The sequence below is a fragment of the Excalfactoria chinensis genome, chromosome 3, assembly GCF_039878825.1.
Source record: "Excalfactoria chinensis isolate bCotChi1 chromosome 3, bCotChi1.hap2, whole genome shotgun sequence".
Classification (NCBI taxonomy): domain Eukaryota; kingdom Metazoa; phylum Chordata; class Aves; order Galliformes; family Phasianidae; genus Excalfactoria; species Excalfactoria chinensis.
Window position 1 is genome coordinate 47,104,852 of NC_092827.1, and position 18,964 is coordinate 47,123,815.

Sequence of the window (18,964 nt, forward strand, 5' to 3'; positions counted from 1 at the left end):
CAAAATCAACGTCTAAAATTTCGAGATCATTCAAGAAGCTTTCAATGGCTGCGTACTGTAATACAATTTCACACAAGCAGTTGTTCAGAGCGGGATGGTTCCTCCATACACGTAACAAGCCACATCTTAACTTTCGTGTTTTCACTGAAACGCAACCATTCACACACAGAACTTGCTACGCTGTCCTCACGGCAGCACTTCGGGGTGAACACGCACAGCTTTTGCTCCCCAGCTGCCGCTCGAGGCGCGTCCCGGCGGCCAGGAGCGCTCCGTCAGGCTGCAGCCGCAGCGCGGCCCCGGGACGGCGAGGGGGCGGCCGCCGGCGGGGCCGGGCTCCCCGCGGGGGCGGTGCTCGGGCGGGCGACGGCGGAGCGACGGGGCAGCTGCGCCCGGAGCCGGGCTCCTACGACCGGCTGAGCCCCGCCGAGCGGGGACCTACAGGCGTGCAGGTAATGCGTGTCCGTGCTGGGACGGCCGGCCCCGCGGGCATCCCCTCGGTCTGCCCTAGTACGCGGCTGGGGAGGAGGACGTGGAGAAGTGAGAGCAGGGGAGGGGAGCCCGGGTGCTCCGGAGCAATTTGGGCAGCTGGCGGGTAGGGGGGCTGCTGCTGGGCGTCCCATCGTGTCACCGGGAGAGTCTGACACCTGCAGCTCGGCACCGGGTGTGATGTTGTTAGGGTTGTGTTCTAACGCTTAGGATTTGCCGGGATAAACTGCGAGTAGATGTCATCGGGAGATTGCATCTCATCGGGGAGACAACTAAAGTGACGTTTTCCTCAAGCAGAAAAGCACTCAGAAGTGCTCTCGTTGCGGTTTCTCTCTCTCAGATTCTATTTCTACAGTCAAATTAATTAGTAGTAAGAACATAGAAAAGTAGGGAGTAAAAATAATCTGCTCTGTTCACGTGGTGGTACTGCTAAGTAAGATTAAAATAAATTTCTGAGAAATAAGTTTTGTGCATGATGTCTGTAACTGAAGTTGAATGACAAGGGGATGAAGTAACCCTTAGTTTGTCAATGTAGAAGATGGCCCTGGGAAATCAGTTAAAATACATCACTGACTTTCATCTTTCTGTGATTGTGAGGAGAGTCCTTACAAAAGAGTATTTTTACCACTGACAAGAAGGAATTTTCCTGGTTGCAACAGAATTCTGTCAGTAAGATGGTTTTTCTGAATTCAGTTAGGATAGATGAGCCTCTACATTTGTTAAAAGTTCTCTGTGGACTCAGAAAGCCAGGCAGTGGCTTTCAGAGAAGGACAAAGTGAAAGTATTCTAAATATTCCTGCAACAATACATAAAGTCTCCATCATGCTGTTTGGTTGGTACAAATATACCCAATTCTTGACTGTTTCAGTTTTGGAATGTAGTGAGATTTTGTTAATTTCAGGAAAATCTTAGCTGCCTTTGGGAACAGCACAGTTAGAAATGAAGAATGCGAAAACAGATAGGGTGTGCTGGCTCACCCAGTATATTTTCATCCCCTTTTGTACACAGCAAAACCAGATTGGAGCCTGAAAATGTGTGAAGTAAAAGCCATAACTCTTTGTTTCCCTTTACTCACTGGAAAAGCTGTAGGGATGATGATGGTCTGGATGTTTTCTAGTTGGTTGGTTGGTTGGTTGGGTATTTTTTTGAGCTTCTATTGTTATTATTCCCTTTGAAATGATAAATGTCTCTTATATTATTTGTGAAATATTACATTGTGACTGATTAAAAAAGCATTTGTGTGGAAGTGAAAATAAATTGGAACTTCACTAGAAATATCCAATTAACTTCTGAAAATGATCACTTTAGCATGTTTCATAGGCATGTCTATAGATGTTCTATAGACATTTTGAAATAAACCCTGTTGTGATAGACCTATCTATTTTGTCTTAGATATGTCAAGACAGTTACAAACTTAAGCAAAGCAGCACAACATGCATCAGAACACTATGAAAATATTAATGGGCTTCAAAATCAAGACAAATTTTAAAAGTCATAAAATACAGTGATAAAAAAACAACTCATTGCATATTGTTAATGTGCCTGGAAGAGCGAAATTGTTCCCTTACATCCATTTGTAGGTTGACCCTGTTCAAGTAATATTTTCTGCCAGTATAATGATGGACATTTTTAATGTATCATTCAGAATGTACCTGCTTTCCTTGGCTTTCAAAACCTGGGAGAATCATGTGTACTTTTCTCCATCAGCTAAAGATGATTCTCATGAGGCTGTAGCCTGTCTGTATCGGGCTTCTTCCTGCAATTTATTGATTTATCCTTCTGCTGAGTGTACTTACTTACCTCTGTTTTGGAGAAAAAAAGGAGGCTGTGGGGGAACAGCAAGGGAAATTTGTGTTCTCTCTCCAAGTCTTGAGTGCTGGAGAACTTTCATTCACTGCACATCTTAGCATGTTCCTTGTTCTCCCAAACAGTTTTGTGAGCAGTGAAACAACTGCTTGTTCAAGGAAAGACTGGATGTTGTATTGAGGGACATGGTTTAGTGGGAGATATTGGTAATAGGTGAACGGTTGGACTGGATGATCTTTTAGGTCCTTTCCAACCTTGGTGATTCTATGATTCTATGAGGATTAAGAATTGAGCGATAGCTCACACTGAAATGAATTATCAACCTATTATGTTAGGCTTGGCAAATGCCAACACTTGCTATTGTATCATATTGACTCAATTTGTCTATGAGTAATCTCAAGCAGTGACTTATCTTCAGAAGACACGTAACAAAGTTGTGGCTTTCTGGAGAATAAGGAAGCACACTTAAATACCAGACATGCCAGAAAGACAACATAGCCTTATCCCAAGGCTGTCTTTGTCCTTTAAAGTGTCTGTTTCTCAAAGGCTGCTGCTGATTTATTCCTCTGTTTGGCACCCAGGCTGGCCACACCCATGGTATTGTTTTGACTACCTGCACCAAAAGGCGATAATAATAAAACTACATCCAATAGATCTTTTCTGGTAGGCGTATTTGAATAGTCAGGTACTTACGTTTTAGAATTTGGGTAGTCAAATATTCTGTGTTAGAGTGGATTGAGATTCTGGCGTTTAAATTTTTGCAAGGACATGGAGATCATCCAGATTTTCATTGCAACCTGTGAGTGTGGCTTAGCAGAAATTGTAGGAAGTCAGGAATGGTGATCAGTCTGTGAAAAGCTCCAAAATCTATCTTTCCACACATAAAATAATGCCTTCTATACCAGACATAATCATTATAATTGTAGGAGGTTTCCCAGCTTGAGATTTCTGTATATTATTTCCTCCCTTTTGTCCTGACTTTATTTTTTCACCTGTTTTCCTACAGAGATGAAGTTGAAATAATAATGATGCCCAACTGATAGCTCCACTCATAGCCCTGCAGTAATGTATTTTTATTTTATTTATTTATTTTTTTTTACCCCTGGTTATCAGTTTCATTCAGTATAAATAGAAGAGCAGAGATTTCAAAGTGATGAAATTCTGACACACCTCAACACTGCTGGTGACCAGGGAGATAAGAGAGGTGATGTTGACTTCCCCACTGAGGGGAGGGCAGTAGCAAGCATTAAGGTCATTAGGCACCAGAAAAATCATGTGGGTACTCCGCATGCTGAACGTCATAGCTTCTGCTGCTCACAAGGTTGGTGATTACAGCTTTCAATTTCTCTGGTCCTTGGGAGTACAGAGTCTCTGAGATGTTTTGATGATGCATTTTCTCCTCTGTCGTCAGTTCAAATGAACTCTTGTTCAGAGATGTTTCCAGTAATGAGATAGATGGCAGTGCTGCTGTTGTTCCTCAACTTTATAAACTGATCTGTTGCTTTCCTAACCCCTAATTTAATACTTTTTGATACAGGTCAATAACCTACAGAGTAGCAGTAATTTTCTTTGTTATCCTGCCTCAGTGAAAAAATACTTGATTTCTGTGGGCACAATAAAATGTACTCTTCCACAGTCAGCTTCTCTGAGTTCCTTACAAGGTTTTGATCAGGATGTTATTTGTTTCCTATTGTCACTACTGTTTCTTCTGGTTATGGCTGCGTCCGAACTTCCACTTCTGCTTTCTTTTCATAGAATAGCGTCAAAACAATGTCTACATTATGACAGGAGAAAGATAATCAGGATAAATATGAAAATGTACTGTCGGCTTATCTAGCAGGACCTTTTAAAATAACTACTGCTCTTATTGTCTCCTAAGTGGCAATCGTTCTAATTATTTTTTCTGTTACATAACTGAAGTTAAGAGCTGTGTTTATGGGATACTGATGGAAAATTGCCAATTTTCTCCTTTCTCGCTTTTTCAATATTAATGCTGTTACAGTATTTGCCGGTCTCTCTTTCATTACCTCTCTTGAAAATAACTTTAGTTGTTTAGAAAGCTTTGATGCTCGTGGTTTTGCTAGTTTAATCCTACTGTGCAAGTGCTGTTGACTGGACTTGCTGTCTGTGCATGAATGTGTACAAATTAAATCAACTGAGAAAAGTGCTTAGTGCCTAATGCTAATTTCTTGTTATGTATTCGTCTGCTTTCAGATCGTGTCTTTTACATATTGTAGAAATAATTTAAATATTATTAAAATCAGCATTCCACTCTCAGAATGTTGAGCTTGTATAGCAATTACATTTGACTCCATTCCACCGGTTTATATTAGTCAGAGGGAGGAGGAATGAAGCACATAAAAATGTTGTTTTTTTTCTGCAGAAGCAAGAACGTATGTAGGTGTGACACCTTGCCCTGCCTCCTCATCTTATACTGTGACAGGGACAAGCAACCACCTTCCCCACTGCAAGGGTCAGGGCCTTCTGTCACTTGCAAGGCTGAGCAGCACGGTGCTGCCTACTGCTGCATACAGTGGAGCCAGGCCTGCTCCTTTGGTCACCACCCAGCTGGTTGGAGAGGCTTTTCCCTCTGCTGCCTCTCGACCCCACCCAGCGCCATGAGTATACTGCCTCTCTTCTAGGAGTGTGGGGTGTAGTACCGTGTGTAGGTGCTGCCTAGTCTGCTTCAGTGAAACTGGATCCGGAGGGTCTTGGAAACCTTGCCAGTGAGAGTGTTTAATGTGAATCTCTTTGGCACATCTGGTGGGGTGTGGAAACACCTGGGGTTATGTTGGCAGGTCTGGGAAGGAAGGGCAGTGACATCCTGCAGAGAAAGGGAAACAGCCCGAGGGCAGTGGCTGGGTTTGAGGCCAGAGGGGTGGGCTGGGATGTGACAGCCAGCAGCTGGGCTCTGAGCAGCCTTCTGGCTTGACTTAGCTATAGCCAAAGCAGCATGGCTGGCTTCAGCCTGAAAAACAGTGTCAGCAAAGAGAGGCAAAGGTTCCATCAAACTGTCAGATTTCTGCTGCCTGTGGGAAGATGTGTACTTTGAGCAGTCTCTGAATGTAGAGCTGTACATGGGTACCCAGGCTGAGGCATTTGTATGGAAGGTCTTGCAGCTCATTTGCTGCTACATGGTAAGTACTGAATGTTTGCAGCGGAAGATCTTCTCTATTGTTTTCCTGGATACATAGTACAGATCTTTCCTGAGATCTAACCTGAGAGATAATGGCAATTCTGTGCTAAGGCTATGCTGCAAGGACACAGATTTTAATTAAAACTGCAATTTCACTGTGTTGTCAGAGGATCCCAGGGAAACAATTGCTGATCAGAAACCGCTTCCTTCTTTTTTTCTTCTGTAATCCGCATTAGGCAGTATTTTGCTACATATGTAATGTTAGCAACGCCTTGTCTTCCTCTCTGTTGGCTTTTCACTTCCTGTCTGTGCATTCCATCTGAATGAGGAAGGTGAAGTGGGTTTGCAGCCCACAACAACGTTTATGTCTGCAGACCTAAGCACACATTGGTGTAGGACTGGGGAGTCATTTCTTCCGCCTTCCAGCCTTCTTGGACAAACAGGACACCGTTTATTAGCCTTTTTTTTTTTTTTTTTTTTTTTTTTTTTTTTTTTTTTTTTTTTTTTGTTACTTTAGAAACTTGATCACAGCATTCCATGGAGAAACCACTGATTTGTCAATAGACTCCTGAACAACCTGAAGCTGTGTTCAGTCATGCAGCTGCTGAGTTGCTGGAGCATCCTTGCAAGAGGTGCTGCTCTTGCATAGGGGCAGCTTCTTCCTCTCAAATCAAAATCCCTGATTTGGAGGCAGCCTCGGGAAGGACTGAACTTACGCACTTTTCTTTGTGTAAGAAAGGGCTAATAAGTCAAGAAACAAGTATTCAAGTGAATAGTGCTGTAGTGCACAAAACGTTTTTATAAATCAGATCCGCATGCCTTCAGATCTCTTTATGATTGTTATTCCGAATGTAGTAATCTGACTTGTAGATATCCTCCAAAGCATTTTGAGTCAGTCGTAAATTCATAATGGCTAGCAGTGCTCTTGTGGTAGGTCCTAATAGGAAAAGAATGACCAAAAATTCAAATGATGATAACCAGGGAGGAAGTTTCAGTCTGTGTGCCCTGAGCACTACTAGCACTACTTCGTTATACTTCGCAGATTAGAGCTTGTAAATCTCTGCCGTGATATAACATGTTCCAAATGGGGAGCTTCTCTGAGATTACTTAGAGGTTCTGTGGGTTTGAGTACATTCATATGCACTACAGAAAACACTTGAAAGTGTGGTATTTCATGATCTCTGTACTGTTGTTAAGCAACTGAGATACTAGACAGGCATTAATAAAATTTATGTAACTGTGTATTCTGCCTGGATAATGAATTCCTTTTGGTTCGGATTTGACACATTCTTTAAATTTTATTTTGCCTATCTTCGAGACCTGCTTTATTTGTATTCTCTAGGTGAGATCCTCACCCATTGGTATTTACGATGTCTTCATTACAAGGTGTCTGCTTAGACAGAACCAGAAGCCTTGGCAGCTGATGCATATTTCACACAAGCTAATGAAAGTGTTCTGTCACACATCACCATGTGATGCCAGAAAGATTATTACTAGGTTGAATATATGCCCTTCCACTGTCTTGTCAAAAATAACTGTAATTGATGGTCAATATGTAGTATGCTTTGTTCGTAAGTAATCAGTAACTACAAAGTTACTGCTGGAGTCCTTAACAAAGAGAGTATTTGTTGAACAGTGTCGGTAAGATTTGCCATGGAAGTATTTATATGAAGAACTTGGTCTCTCCTGTCTGTTGTGGACATTGTTTGGTTAGCAATAAGGGATAAAAGGAGCAGGAGACAGAAGGAGTATTTCTGGAAGTTCAATCTCTTGAGTGGACAATCAGCCCTGAAAATAGCATTTGCAATGTAACTCGAGTTTTTCTCATGGTCCCACACAGAAGGATGTGGTTTGCTCACTACCTGAAGTATATTGACATATCTCAGGACCCAGGCAGTTTTGAATGGCACTGTTAGATTTGGCAGCTGGTGTGACAAGATGTTAAGCAATCATGTGACACCTTATTTTAATTTCAGCCCAAGGTACAGTGGGAATGTTGGAGCTTTTCTCCTGCTGTATGAATAAAAAGCTGGAGGACTGGCTTTATATACTGTCCGTGGAAAAAGGGAACTGCTCTGGAACCAAGGAGCAGAACAGAGTTCTGTGTTTCTGTTGCCGTTGTTCCAGGGTGGATGGGATGTTCTTACAGAGAAAACCTGTAGCTGGAAGATGAGGTAGATGCCAGGCATGGTGGTTTGCCTGCAGACCTGCCTGGAGCAGTGCCTTGCTTGGGCATGCTTGGATGGTACTGCAGCTCAGGTTCACCTCGGCTGTCAGCATGATCCATTTCCCTCTCATCATAGAATGCTTCTTCCCTCAGGGAAGGCTAGGGGACCAGGGCTGGCCCAGCCTTATAGAGGTGGTGGAGAAAGGGAGATGGAAATATAAGAGTTCTTATCTGAACCAAGGGAAAAATTTACTCCCTGTGGGGCAAGCTGCAAGGGAAGGCCATGCTGGCTCCATCTTCAGGGCTTCCAGACCCAGTCACACTCAGCCTTGAGCACCTGGCCTGCCCTCAGCTCTGAGCCTACTTCCAGGGTTGGGCCATTGGCATCCTGAACACCCCTGCCAGGATCGGCTGTTCTGAGATCCCACCATCCCAAGCGCAAAGCTGAGTCTCTGAAAAGTTCTTGTCAAGATCTCATTGCCATCCACACATGAGAAACATAACGAAGAGGGACCTTTATTTCCCAGTCTAGAAGGTCAGTGACAAGTTATTAAGAAATAACAAAGAGGTAATTACAACAGCATGTAGGTTTGCAATCCTTGTCTTTAAAAGAGATTACATTGCACTAGCAATACATTTAATATGATTACATTCAATTATGTGAAATCATTTGTAAGTGTACTTCATGTGCTCCGTTTCAGGCTTCAAGTCTAACTCAGTGAGCAGCTACTTTTGTTAACCTAAGAAAAGCTTTCTTCAGAGCTCAGTGGAGTATTATGAATAGCAGGGACTTTTGTAAACATGTTTTGCTTAAGTGTTTGCATGTGATGCTTATGTTCTATTAATCCTCTTGCTTTCTTGGAAGTAGTCATCACTTGTAAGAATGTGATTCTGGGGCTTTGAAGAAAAAGGTCTCTTGGTGGGGACAGGCCCCTTAACATATTAACATCTTTTGTTTTTCTTCTTGGGACACTCAAGCATTAAAAATTCTACACCACTGTTCTTGTGTTTTCTTTAAGTGTCTTCTCAGAGGAGCTGGAATGCAGTGAAACCTTGCAATGATGAAGTCTCTAGAGGAGACAGTCACTCACTACTCTGTTATTATGACTGTAGGTTGTTTCTACTTAAAAAAGAGAGAGGGAGAGAAAGGCAAAATAAAAGCAATTGCTTCTACAGCAGATATAGTCTCACTTAAACAAACATCAAGCAAAAAGCTCCTGTCAGTGTTGTCAGTTACTCCATAAGCAGTAATTGAACATATGTTCTTGAGTAGTATAAAGGAGTTTGAATTAACAAGCCAGAGGTGCTTTCAGCCACCTCCTTACTCTTCCCCCTCATTACTCGGAAATTGTCACTAGCAGTGCTTGCTGTTTACATCAGAGAGCTTAAACAAAAGCTTAAGAAGTTGAGCGTGTGTGTGTTTGGGGAATATTTTTTTCTCTCCCCTTAAACTTTCATTTGTTTGCTGGAAAATCTAGAATTGTGAAAGGAATTAAACTGAATAAAAAAACCTCTCCCAGTTACTAATGGAAGCATCCCTTTATTGATGTGGTTATAAGCTCTTCACTCCAATGTGGAAGTCACATATCACAGAGCCAGGGCACGATGTCCTTACAAAAAGGACACTGAGAGGACAACAGTAGCTTTTGCTGTTCTGAATTTGGTAGCTTTGTTACTGATAGTTTAAACAGAGTGCAGTTCCTTTTATAAATAGATTCACTCATTTCTGTTTACTTTTGCTCCTTCCAGATTCTCATTACTTACATGTAGCTGGAAGTAGCACTTAGAAAAAAATGGGAACAAATTCTCAAACAGATTTAATAGAGCCAGCTTATTTTTTTTTTCTACCAAGTTTTGAAACTAAAATAAGTATACATTCATAATACAAATTCATTAAACTTTACTGATTATTAAAATAACTCTGAATGGAAATCTAGTTGCTGTAATCCCATTTAAGTAGAGACAGTTACTTGTTTTGAGTGAGCTATAACAAATCATGCTTCTCCATGGAAATTGAATACTGTTACAGGAACTCATTTATTTTGAATGGAATTAATAAAAGATTTAACTGTATAGTCTCTGTGTTAATTAACTGACTAGTTAATAACTCAACCTTTGTAGAGAGTTTAATTATGTCATGTAAAGAGAACAAACAAATCTGGACCCTCCTTCAGAAAGAAGTAGTAATTGTTGAAGCATTTAAAGAGAACAGAAGAAAACTGAACTCATTTACCCAGCTGACCTATTTTGCAAGTTCACACAGAGTGATATTTGCCTCTTTTGACATCCAAGCAATATCAATTAAAGCTTTGTACTGTAAAGATCTTCAAAATTGTTTATTCCTTAAATTTCTATGGTTTTTCTTTAAATTTCTATAAAAAGCTATTGCTTAAAACTGAACACAAATTTGTACTCTGGAAGAAGTGAAAGATGAGATACAGGGAACTTTTAAGGTATATTTGATTGCTTGACCAGCTTTTGCTGTATTTGACTATGAATGTTTTCTAAGCATATATTATTAAATGGTCGTTATTTTGTCTCATTTCTGTGCTTTTTTAAAATATAATTTTACTGCCTGTAGCTTAGGAAAAGGTGTTTAAGATTACAGTGAATTCAAATGTGTTTTGTTGGTGGTGTAAATTCGGATTTTGGACTATGGAGTCAAACACTCCTCCCCTCTGATTTTGTGTCCTGCAAATAAATGCAAATAAAATCAGTGCTTTCCAATGCTTGTTGAAAGCTCATGGGTGCATTGAGTGAAGGAGTAGTAGGTGTGACAATGAATGGGAGCATGTGTTTTTAAAAGCGTGATGAGCATGAAGGAAACATGCTTACACCCACTGACCTTGTGAGAAGAATTGTGTTGCTGAGATGCAAGACTACCAGTCTCTTTTTCAGAAGCTTGTAAGCAAGTTGATAAGGCTGTGACAACATTGGACAACATTTTCAAATTCCAAGGTGACAACAACAAACCACACATGAGCTGAACTGAGTTGAGCTGAGCTGAGCTGAGCTGAGCTGGCAGGCGGTTCTGGCTCCAGTCCATCCCATGGCATTCTGAGCTGCTTCATTAGAAAATGAGGCAATCTAGACAGCTGAACAAAATATGTGCAGACCTAGTTCTGATTTTTCTGGTATTCATGTTGACCTGTCCTATATTTATGGGCAGAGGCCTTGCAAGGAGCTGGTGGAGACACGTGCTTTCTCAATTGAGTTCTTTTTAAGACTCGATCTCACAAGAGAGAGTGTAGGGGCTCAGAAGCGTGTGAATAGATGTCTTATCACTAAATGGGATGTGATGAAGAGGAAGACACTAAGTCTGAGGTGGTGGTGTGGGAGCTAAAATCAGCTTGGTGTTTTGGGATCTGCACTTGCCACACTTCCAGCAGGTTTGTGTCAGGTGGTACCATGAGCACTTAATGTGAGCAGTTTGAGTTGTTCTGGGGTTGTTCAAAGGTGTGCATCTTGGGAGAGGGAAAAACCCCTAAGCTGAGTAAAGAATATTACAGCATGGCTTTGGCTAGTGTCAGTATGGGTTTCAAAACTCGTTAAGCAAATAAGCATATGGGCTGCAGTGCCTAAAAGGCACATGAGCTTTTTTGAGCAAGAACATAACAGACACTCTTCTCCATTTTATGTCTCTTCAGAAAGTGTCTTCACACATTTTCTTGTATATTTATGACTCTGAATTTAGAGCGGGAGGCTGGGGAGAAAGGGAAGCTGAGGAGACAGCAATGCTGGGATTTGATGGAGATTAGCACCAGTTTGTTTGCAAATTGAAGCTGCAGAAGAGCGCAGTGATGCGTTATATTGTTAATTATGTTTCAGTGTAAAAGTTGCTGCTCAGGAGAAAAAGGCATTTTCAGTAACAGCTCTGAATCTGGAGCTTTGTGTTTTTTGGTGAACTGTGACATGTGAAATGATACTGCTGTAAATAAAAATAGAACCTAACTGTGCTAAACAGTCAACAAGAACTTACTGATACTCCAATTTCAATGTTTAAACTGTGAACATAATATTAGGGAAAAAAAAAATACCCCTAATTCTGCGGCATCTACTTTCTGAAGGAAATTGCTTCCTCATTTTGTAAACTAAAGGAACAAAACTAAGCAGCAGGTTTTGTTTATTTGTTGTTGTTTCCCTCAGATTGTGCTGCATTTGGTCACAAATAGAAGGAAAATAGCTCACAGAGTTCCTGTGCTTCTCATTCGGAGACTGAGTTTGTAGGATGCAATTGTACCTGGCTGCAAACACATGGCTCAGGAGCTGTGGCAGGTTATTTTCCTCCATCAAGGTGGAAGACACTTTGAATAGTGATTAACATCTTGGATCTCCTCATTCTCCATTAAAAAATGTATGGATACTGTAAAAATACCAAGGCAAGGACATTTTCCCTGCTCATAAATTTCCCACAGAAAGATTGCTCCATCTTTAACAATGTAATGCTGAGTCTGGTGCTGAAGCTTGGGTTTCATATGTTTTATTAAAGTAACTTCACTTTAGAAGAAGGCTGAATGAAACTGTACTGACTTTCTCGTACTGTAAATGTAAACGTAGTAATGAGCTGTATCATAGAATCATAGAATGATAGAATGGCCTGGGTTGAAAAGGACCATAATGGTCATCTAGTTTCAACCCCCCTACCATGGGCAGGGTACCAACCACCACACCAGGCTGCCCAGAGCCACATCCAGCCTGGTCTTGAATGCCTCCAGGGATGGAGCATCCATAACCTTCTTGGGCAACCTGTTCCAGTGTGTCACCACCCTCTGTGTAAAAACTTCCTCCTAATATCTAATCTAAACCTCCCCTGTCTCAGTGTAAAACCATTCCCCCTTATCCTCTCACTATCCAACCTTGTAAACAGCCTTTGCCACTCCTGTACTGTATTAGGCTTCTCCTGTTCTGGTTGCAAACACTGTCTTGTTCTCTTTCACTGCTCAGGAAAACTCTCACATTACAGAGTACCATATTTTGGACAGGAAATGTAATGAAATATTATACATACAGGGTGAATCTGCATAACCAGGAAATAAATCTATAATCAAGTGTGAACACCTTTAGGAAAACTGACTTTTAGCAGTTTAGGCTGCAGTATCGCACAGATGCTCTGGTTGTGGTTTGTCAGAGGCTCCTCATGGTTATGGGATACTGTATGCAGGGAGCAATCCCACCCCAGCTGGAGGTGGTCATTCAGCTGGAGAAGCTGCAAAGGAGGGAATATCAAAGACCTCCAGCTTCTCCTCACTGGCTCCACAACAACTAGTGGACAGTGTTAGCCAGATCGTTCACATTTCTTTGACTGATTTTCTTTTTTTTTCTTTTTTTAAAATTTTTAAATATTTATTTGTTTATTGTTTGTAATTCTAGAGAGAAAAAGCATAGGCCTGCAGTATGTTTTCAGTCTGAAGAAAGGGCATTGAGAATGCTTTACAGGCCTGAGATCCTGTAAAGCAAACTACAGGAAAAAATGTGTGTTCTCATGAAGTAATTTCATGTTGTCCTGCAATCTGTAATAGTCTTGAGAATAAACTTTACCTTCTGAGTTGTAAGATGAAGCCTTCAGAATGCAGAACAGACAATGTTACAGGGAAACTTTATTGAAAGACTGAATAGTTTCTTTTCTTTAATGAGGCAAATGGGTGACATCCTCAGGATTCAGTTGTGCTGAACAGATGAGAAAGGAAAATCATTATTTGTGAAAAAGATTAAAATTCCAGGTTTGTTTCTTGACACATAAATAAAACATTCTGCACAATCCAAGTGATCTGACATCACGCTGACGGTGGTCCATTATTTCACTTGAATTATATTTTCCTACAGCCATCTTCAGTGAACTATTCTGAGGTACTTAATAAACAGTCTGAAATGACACTGCTATGCGAAACCACATCTATTATATACAGCTTTTCTGGATATGTAGCTTCAGCATATTCTCTTGCTGGTTGAAATATCAGAAAGGCTGTTGTTCTATCCTGCCTTTTATTTATTTATTTGTTTGTTTGTTTGTTATAGTTGTTTACAGTTTCAAGTAAAATTTCCACTTGCACTGGACTTAAAATGAGCTTCAGGTTCACCATCCCTCTACTAATTTATTTTGTCCATGTCAGTTTGTGGTATCTATCTGGAAACGACTTTTCAACCTCCGATTCTGTAGCTGAAGAACCGTACTTAACAGGAGGGTGGTTTATTTGTGGATGTTGCTTCTTTTTTTTCTTCTTAGAGATGTAAATTTTGCATATACCTTCAGTAATTTGACAGCGACAGATGTTTTCAAAATGAACTTGTCTCTAGAAATAAATAATGATATTTAGTGAGCATAAAAATTGAGAGGATATTGTATGACCAGCTGACTGATGCATCTATAGAAAAATCCATGTTAGGAAGAAAAGTGAGCAACAGGCACAGAACTGACCGGTGATATTTGAGGCAGGGTAGCTTCCATGTTAGATAATATATGTGATACTGCTGCTAATTATTTGCTGTCTTCTCTCCTTCATGCTGCCCTGATTCTTCTCTGGAATATCACAAAAGTAGTAAGTGCAGTGAGAGAAAACCCAGTACCATATAGGAGAAGCTGGCTGTGGAGCTTCTACATGCTTCATTGGGTATCTTAGGCTGAATACAACCCCAAAGGAAACTTGGCTGAATCGTGAGGGTTTTGCCACATGCTCATTTGGTTCTGTGAGATCTATCCCGCACCTCACAGGTTATCTCAAAGTGAGAGCAGGTTCCTCAGGGCTTTCTGTTTGAGGAAAAAGCTTCACAGACTCTCTGGGCCCCGTTTCCAGAGCTTGACCACTTTCACTATAAATCTTTGCCCAAATTGAATTTCTCTTGTTGTGAATGGTGTCTCTTGGATTGAATGGTGCCATTTGCCCAGCCTCACCTCATGTGTCATGTGCTTCAGCCTCCTAAATCGTGCTATGTCCCCCAGCAGGCCACACTCTTATGCAGAGCTCTGGTGCTGGGTTGCCATTGGACACAGCAGTCATGGCTTGGCCTTGCCAGTGCTGAACAGTGGGAATGAATTACAGGATGTCTTTTTAGTTTGTGTAAGCTATAAATGTTCTATTGAGAGCCAAGTGGATTGTACGTAAACATATTCTTTCTGTTGCTGTGCATACTTGAGGGATGGAGCAGAAATAATAGTTGGTGAATTAAAATCAGAATTATGTTCACTTACAGGCTGCTAAAAGCCACATAAGTAGTCTCCTGTCATATATAAACCATTTACATAGCAGACAGAAAGGCAAGGATGCCATTAGAATGCCTGAGGTTTGGTTTCATAGCACACTGAATCCGGAGGTGACCTTTAGTTATCATCAATGTGATATCCTTGGAGATACTGGGCGCCAAGGCTTCCTTCCTACCCAGGGCCTATCTGGGACTTGATCTCAGCGATACCTGATGCGGAACAATGAGCTGCCAATCAGTCTGCTAGGTTAAAAGCAACTGTAGCAGATGTCATTGCAGATCCTGCATGACAGAGACCCAGGTGCTAACAAGCACAGGGATTTGTGCAGGAGATGGGGGGAGAAAGTGCTCTGATAAAGTGGCATGAAAGTGAGGAGGGAAAATCTCTGAAGTGTAATAGTGTGGTGGATGCTGCGGTCAATCTGGACATAAGATGGTAGTTTTCAATCACACTTCTTTTCAGGCTTATCGTCTTCCTGCTTTAGCATCAGTTATGTTTATTGTTTTTGTCATTGCTATGTGAAAATATAAATAGTGTGTTTTTCTGATGTGTAAAATTGTGTTCTACTACTGATAGTGCCAAGAGGTATTGCAAGGGGAATTGCAAAATGCTTGTGAAAAACCTGTTCTGTGGATGAAGTATAATGCAGTATGCAGTTGGTAGGGTTGGGGCATAGTGATTCCTGCTCTCCTTCTCCTGCTTTTTGCAGAAATGTCATTGCTCAGGGGAGGGCTAAGAGGTGCAGTTCTAGTCCTCAGGGATATCCTTGGGCTGCAGCTGTGCCTGATCTGCATATTACCAGAACGAAATCCAAGAAAACCTGCTGCTGTCTCTCTCCACCTCCAAAGGGATCAGAGACAATTTACGGTCTTTCCCTGGGGCCCACTGTCCCTCACCTCCCAGTGTCATTCAGCCATAGGCAAGCCCTGATGGGGCAGCAGATTTCTCCAGCTGAACACTAGCAAGCCACTACAAGCTGTGGCTGTGATGGCTGTGGGCTTTTGGCGTCCTTTTCCTTCTAAACATATTTGTTTGAAAGAGGGCTTTAGTTTTAGAACTGCTGACTTCAGCTTTCTCATCCATGCTGCTTTATTTACAGCAGATGCAGCATATAAACTGTCATGTCCTGACTGTCCGATGTCAGGGATGTCTCTGTAGGCAGGAGAGCAGGTGTTGTATCTTTGGGGCATTTGCCTTTCAAATTTCCACAGTGTCATCTTGCTTCAAAGAGCACCGCCTGTGGAATTGATTGCTGCCCTTTTGGAAGGGCGACCTGCAGCCCTGCAAGGCTGTCTTTGCAGCCACCAGTGAGTGGCAGGGCTTTGGGGATGATCGATACAGAAAAACCTGTGTGCTCAGCTGTCTGTACTCTGCAAAACTTACATTTTGCCATTTGAGCAGAGTTCAGTGCAAGTGAAGGGGTCACACAACTTCAGTAGGAGGACAAAACTGATAATCTTTATGCTCTTTCTTGATTGAGCTTTTTCAATCTCTAGAGTGCTTTTTCGTTCCCTTATTCTTTTTTGAAATCAAAAACCAAACCAAGTGAGCAGTTAATAGAGTCTTTTCCTATTTTCTCTTGAAAGCTGTAATGTCCTATTAGCCCAAAATACCCTTGTAATTTTCCACTTTCACATCCTGCTTTTTGCCTCTCAAAAATCAGCAGACCATCTGAATTCTCCTTGCCACAGAAGGAACTGGTTCTTCCCATCTGGAGGGCTACTGTAAGGCTAGTTGGAGGACATCTCATGCATGAGCAACTGGAATTGGAAATCAAAACTGAAAATGTTTTTCATGCTCTTCTTTTCACTGGAAACCTGTGAGGCCCTAGTGAGGCCAGAATACTGTGTCCAGTTCTAGGCTACCCAGTTCAAAAAGGACAGGGGTCTCCTAGGAGTCCAGCAAAAGGTCCTCGAAGATGATTAAGGGCCCGGAGCATCTCCCGTATGAGGAAAGACTGAGTAACCTGGATATGTTCAGCCTGGGGAGAAGAAGACTGAAAGGGGATCTGATTAATTTTTATATATACTTAAAAGCAGGTGTGAGGCAAATGGATGAGGCCAGGCTCTTCTCAGTGGTGTGTAGCAGTAGGATGAAGAGTAATAGCCTAAAGCTCAAATGTATGAAGTTCCATACAAACATACAGAAGAACTTCTTTATAGCAAGGGTGATGGAGCACTGGAACAGGTTGCCCAGGGAGGTGGTGGAGTCTTCTATAGAAATATTAAAGACTTGCCTGGACATCTAGCTATGTGACCTATTGTAGGGTACCTGCTTTAGCAGGGGGGGTTGGACTCGATCTCTTGAGGTCCTTTCCAACCCCTACGAATCTGTGACTGTGATTTTGTGATTTGGGCTGCACTTCAGGATGGAAGAGGAGGGAATTCTTCCATTTGTTTTGAACTGACATAATGGAGATTTCATTTGTGTCTTTTTAGTTTATTATTCTATTTTCATATTTTCCTACAAATTACAAGAGTTGTACGATCAGATTGAATGGCTGTTATTAATACATTATTAATAACCTGCTGCACTTACTTCTTCAGAATTAGCTCAGTTTTCAAGTCCAGGACGGATTTGCTACAGACATCCAGGCATCGCTCCTGCATGACACCAACTGAGTTCCGTTCAGGAAAATGATTGAGATTTGTAACTTATTAATTCTGTGGACATCTGAAATGCTAAGACGTGTCCAAAGGAAACCAAGCCATACACCCACCTGTGGAAGTGTGGGAATTTGCAGTGCTGGTTTTCGGCACAGATCCTGGCCAAGTGACAGGACATACAGAACGAAAGCCCTGGTCTTTTCAAAGCTGAGCCTTACTACTGCATTATCCTTTTTTCTTTTCATGTCACTGTTACTTCCTCATTGCCTTCTGCCAGCTGTGTAACTGTCTCCTTGTTCCCACCTCAGATATGTCCAATATTTTTGTTCAGGTATGTAGAGAAGTTGCTGGTACCTTACAGAGTAAATAGCTGTGGGGGCAGGAGCATTGTCTCCCATCACACAAAGATGTACTAAGGTAAGATGAGCTGCTAGGTGCACTGGTCACCCTTCAGATCATTTAGCTGCTGCTCTTTTGATTTCAGAAGGTATACATTCAGATGCCTCAGAGGAAAATAATGAAATAGGAACTTGTCACTGCTCTGGAAGAAAACAAAATAATCCTGGTGATTTCTAACATGCTGTCCAGGTGTAGAGAGCTACTTGATGTTCTGTTTGTCGAACAGAAGAAAATCTACATCAACAGTAGCTTCTAAACTAGTGCCATTAAAACTAAAGCCTAATTACAGTAGATGATTTCTGTACTGTGTTGTTTGCCCATGTTCGTAGAGCTTCCATATGAAAAATGCAGATATTCAGCAGGAGCTCAAATCAGATATTCAGTAAGTATGTGCAGCCAGAAGTTCTGAAAGAAGGATGGTTATTAGGCCTCCTTCATGTAGAATTACTTGGGCTTGAAGATTTTCTGTTGCTGGAAACAAGTTTTTTTTGGGGTATTCTTTCCTGAATGTTGAGAACAGACTTTAAATATCTCAAGTGTTTGAAATACTTATGAATGTAAGTTAAAGTAACACAGGATATGGAAAAGAGTTTTTTTCCATCTGCAGCTGTGAAATTTCTTGTGAATGCAGTAGAATGCTCTTGCTTAGGCAAGTGATTGGTAGAGGAGGAAGCTACAACTGGGAATAGATGTGGCTTAAGCACGATTAATCTCCTGATGTTCTGTTGACATTTTTCTTTTTAACTTAATAAAAGCAGAATTTCTGAAATATGTTTTTTTTTTTTCCTCCTTATTTCACTGTAGATAACACCTATGACACAAGTTATGTAGCTTAATAGTTTACAACATGAGATCAGAAATTAAATTAACCTCTCATATCTGTTCTGAAGTAGAACTCACATATCTCTGTCTGGGAATGATGAAAATGTGGAAATTGATAAGCTGCATCCATTTATTTTTTTTTTAAGATAAATTTCTCAAACGTGGGTTTACAGTGTGGAAATCAGGCCTGCAAATATTCCTTCATACCTAGTGCAGACTGCATGAGGAGGATTAAGTGGTCATGCACCTTCCTGAGATTCAGAGTTGTCTGACCAAAGGCACAATTCTGCATTGCTAGTCCAAGCCTTGACAAAATCCCCCTATCCTGAATCTGAAGTCCTAGG

The 18,964-nt window shown here is 41.3% G+C and overlaps 1 protein-coding gene across 2 annotated transcripts in view; it reads left to right on the forward strand.

Moving 5' to 3' along the window:
* The first annotated feature begins 294 nt into the window (after positions 1-294).
* The window catches only part of PKIB (cAMP-dependent protein kinase inhibitor beta), a 52,569-nt gene continuing 33,899 nt past the window's right edge, over positions 295-18,964 (forward strand). Inside the window, exon 1 of one of the 2 annotated variants that reach the window (XM_072332382.1) lies at positions 295-449. The gene's annotated coding sequence lies outside the window, so the exon portion shown is untranslated. The remainder of the gene's footprint in view (positions 450-18,964) is intronic. The other variant, XM_072332384.1, reaches the window with a different exon arrangement.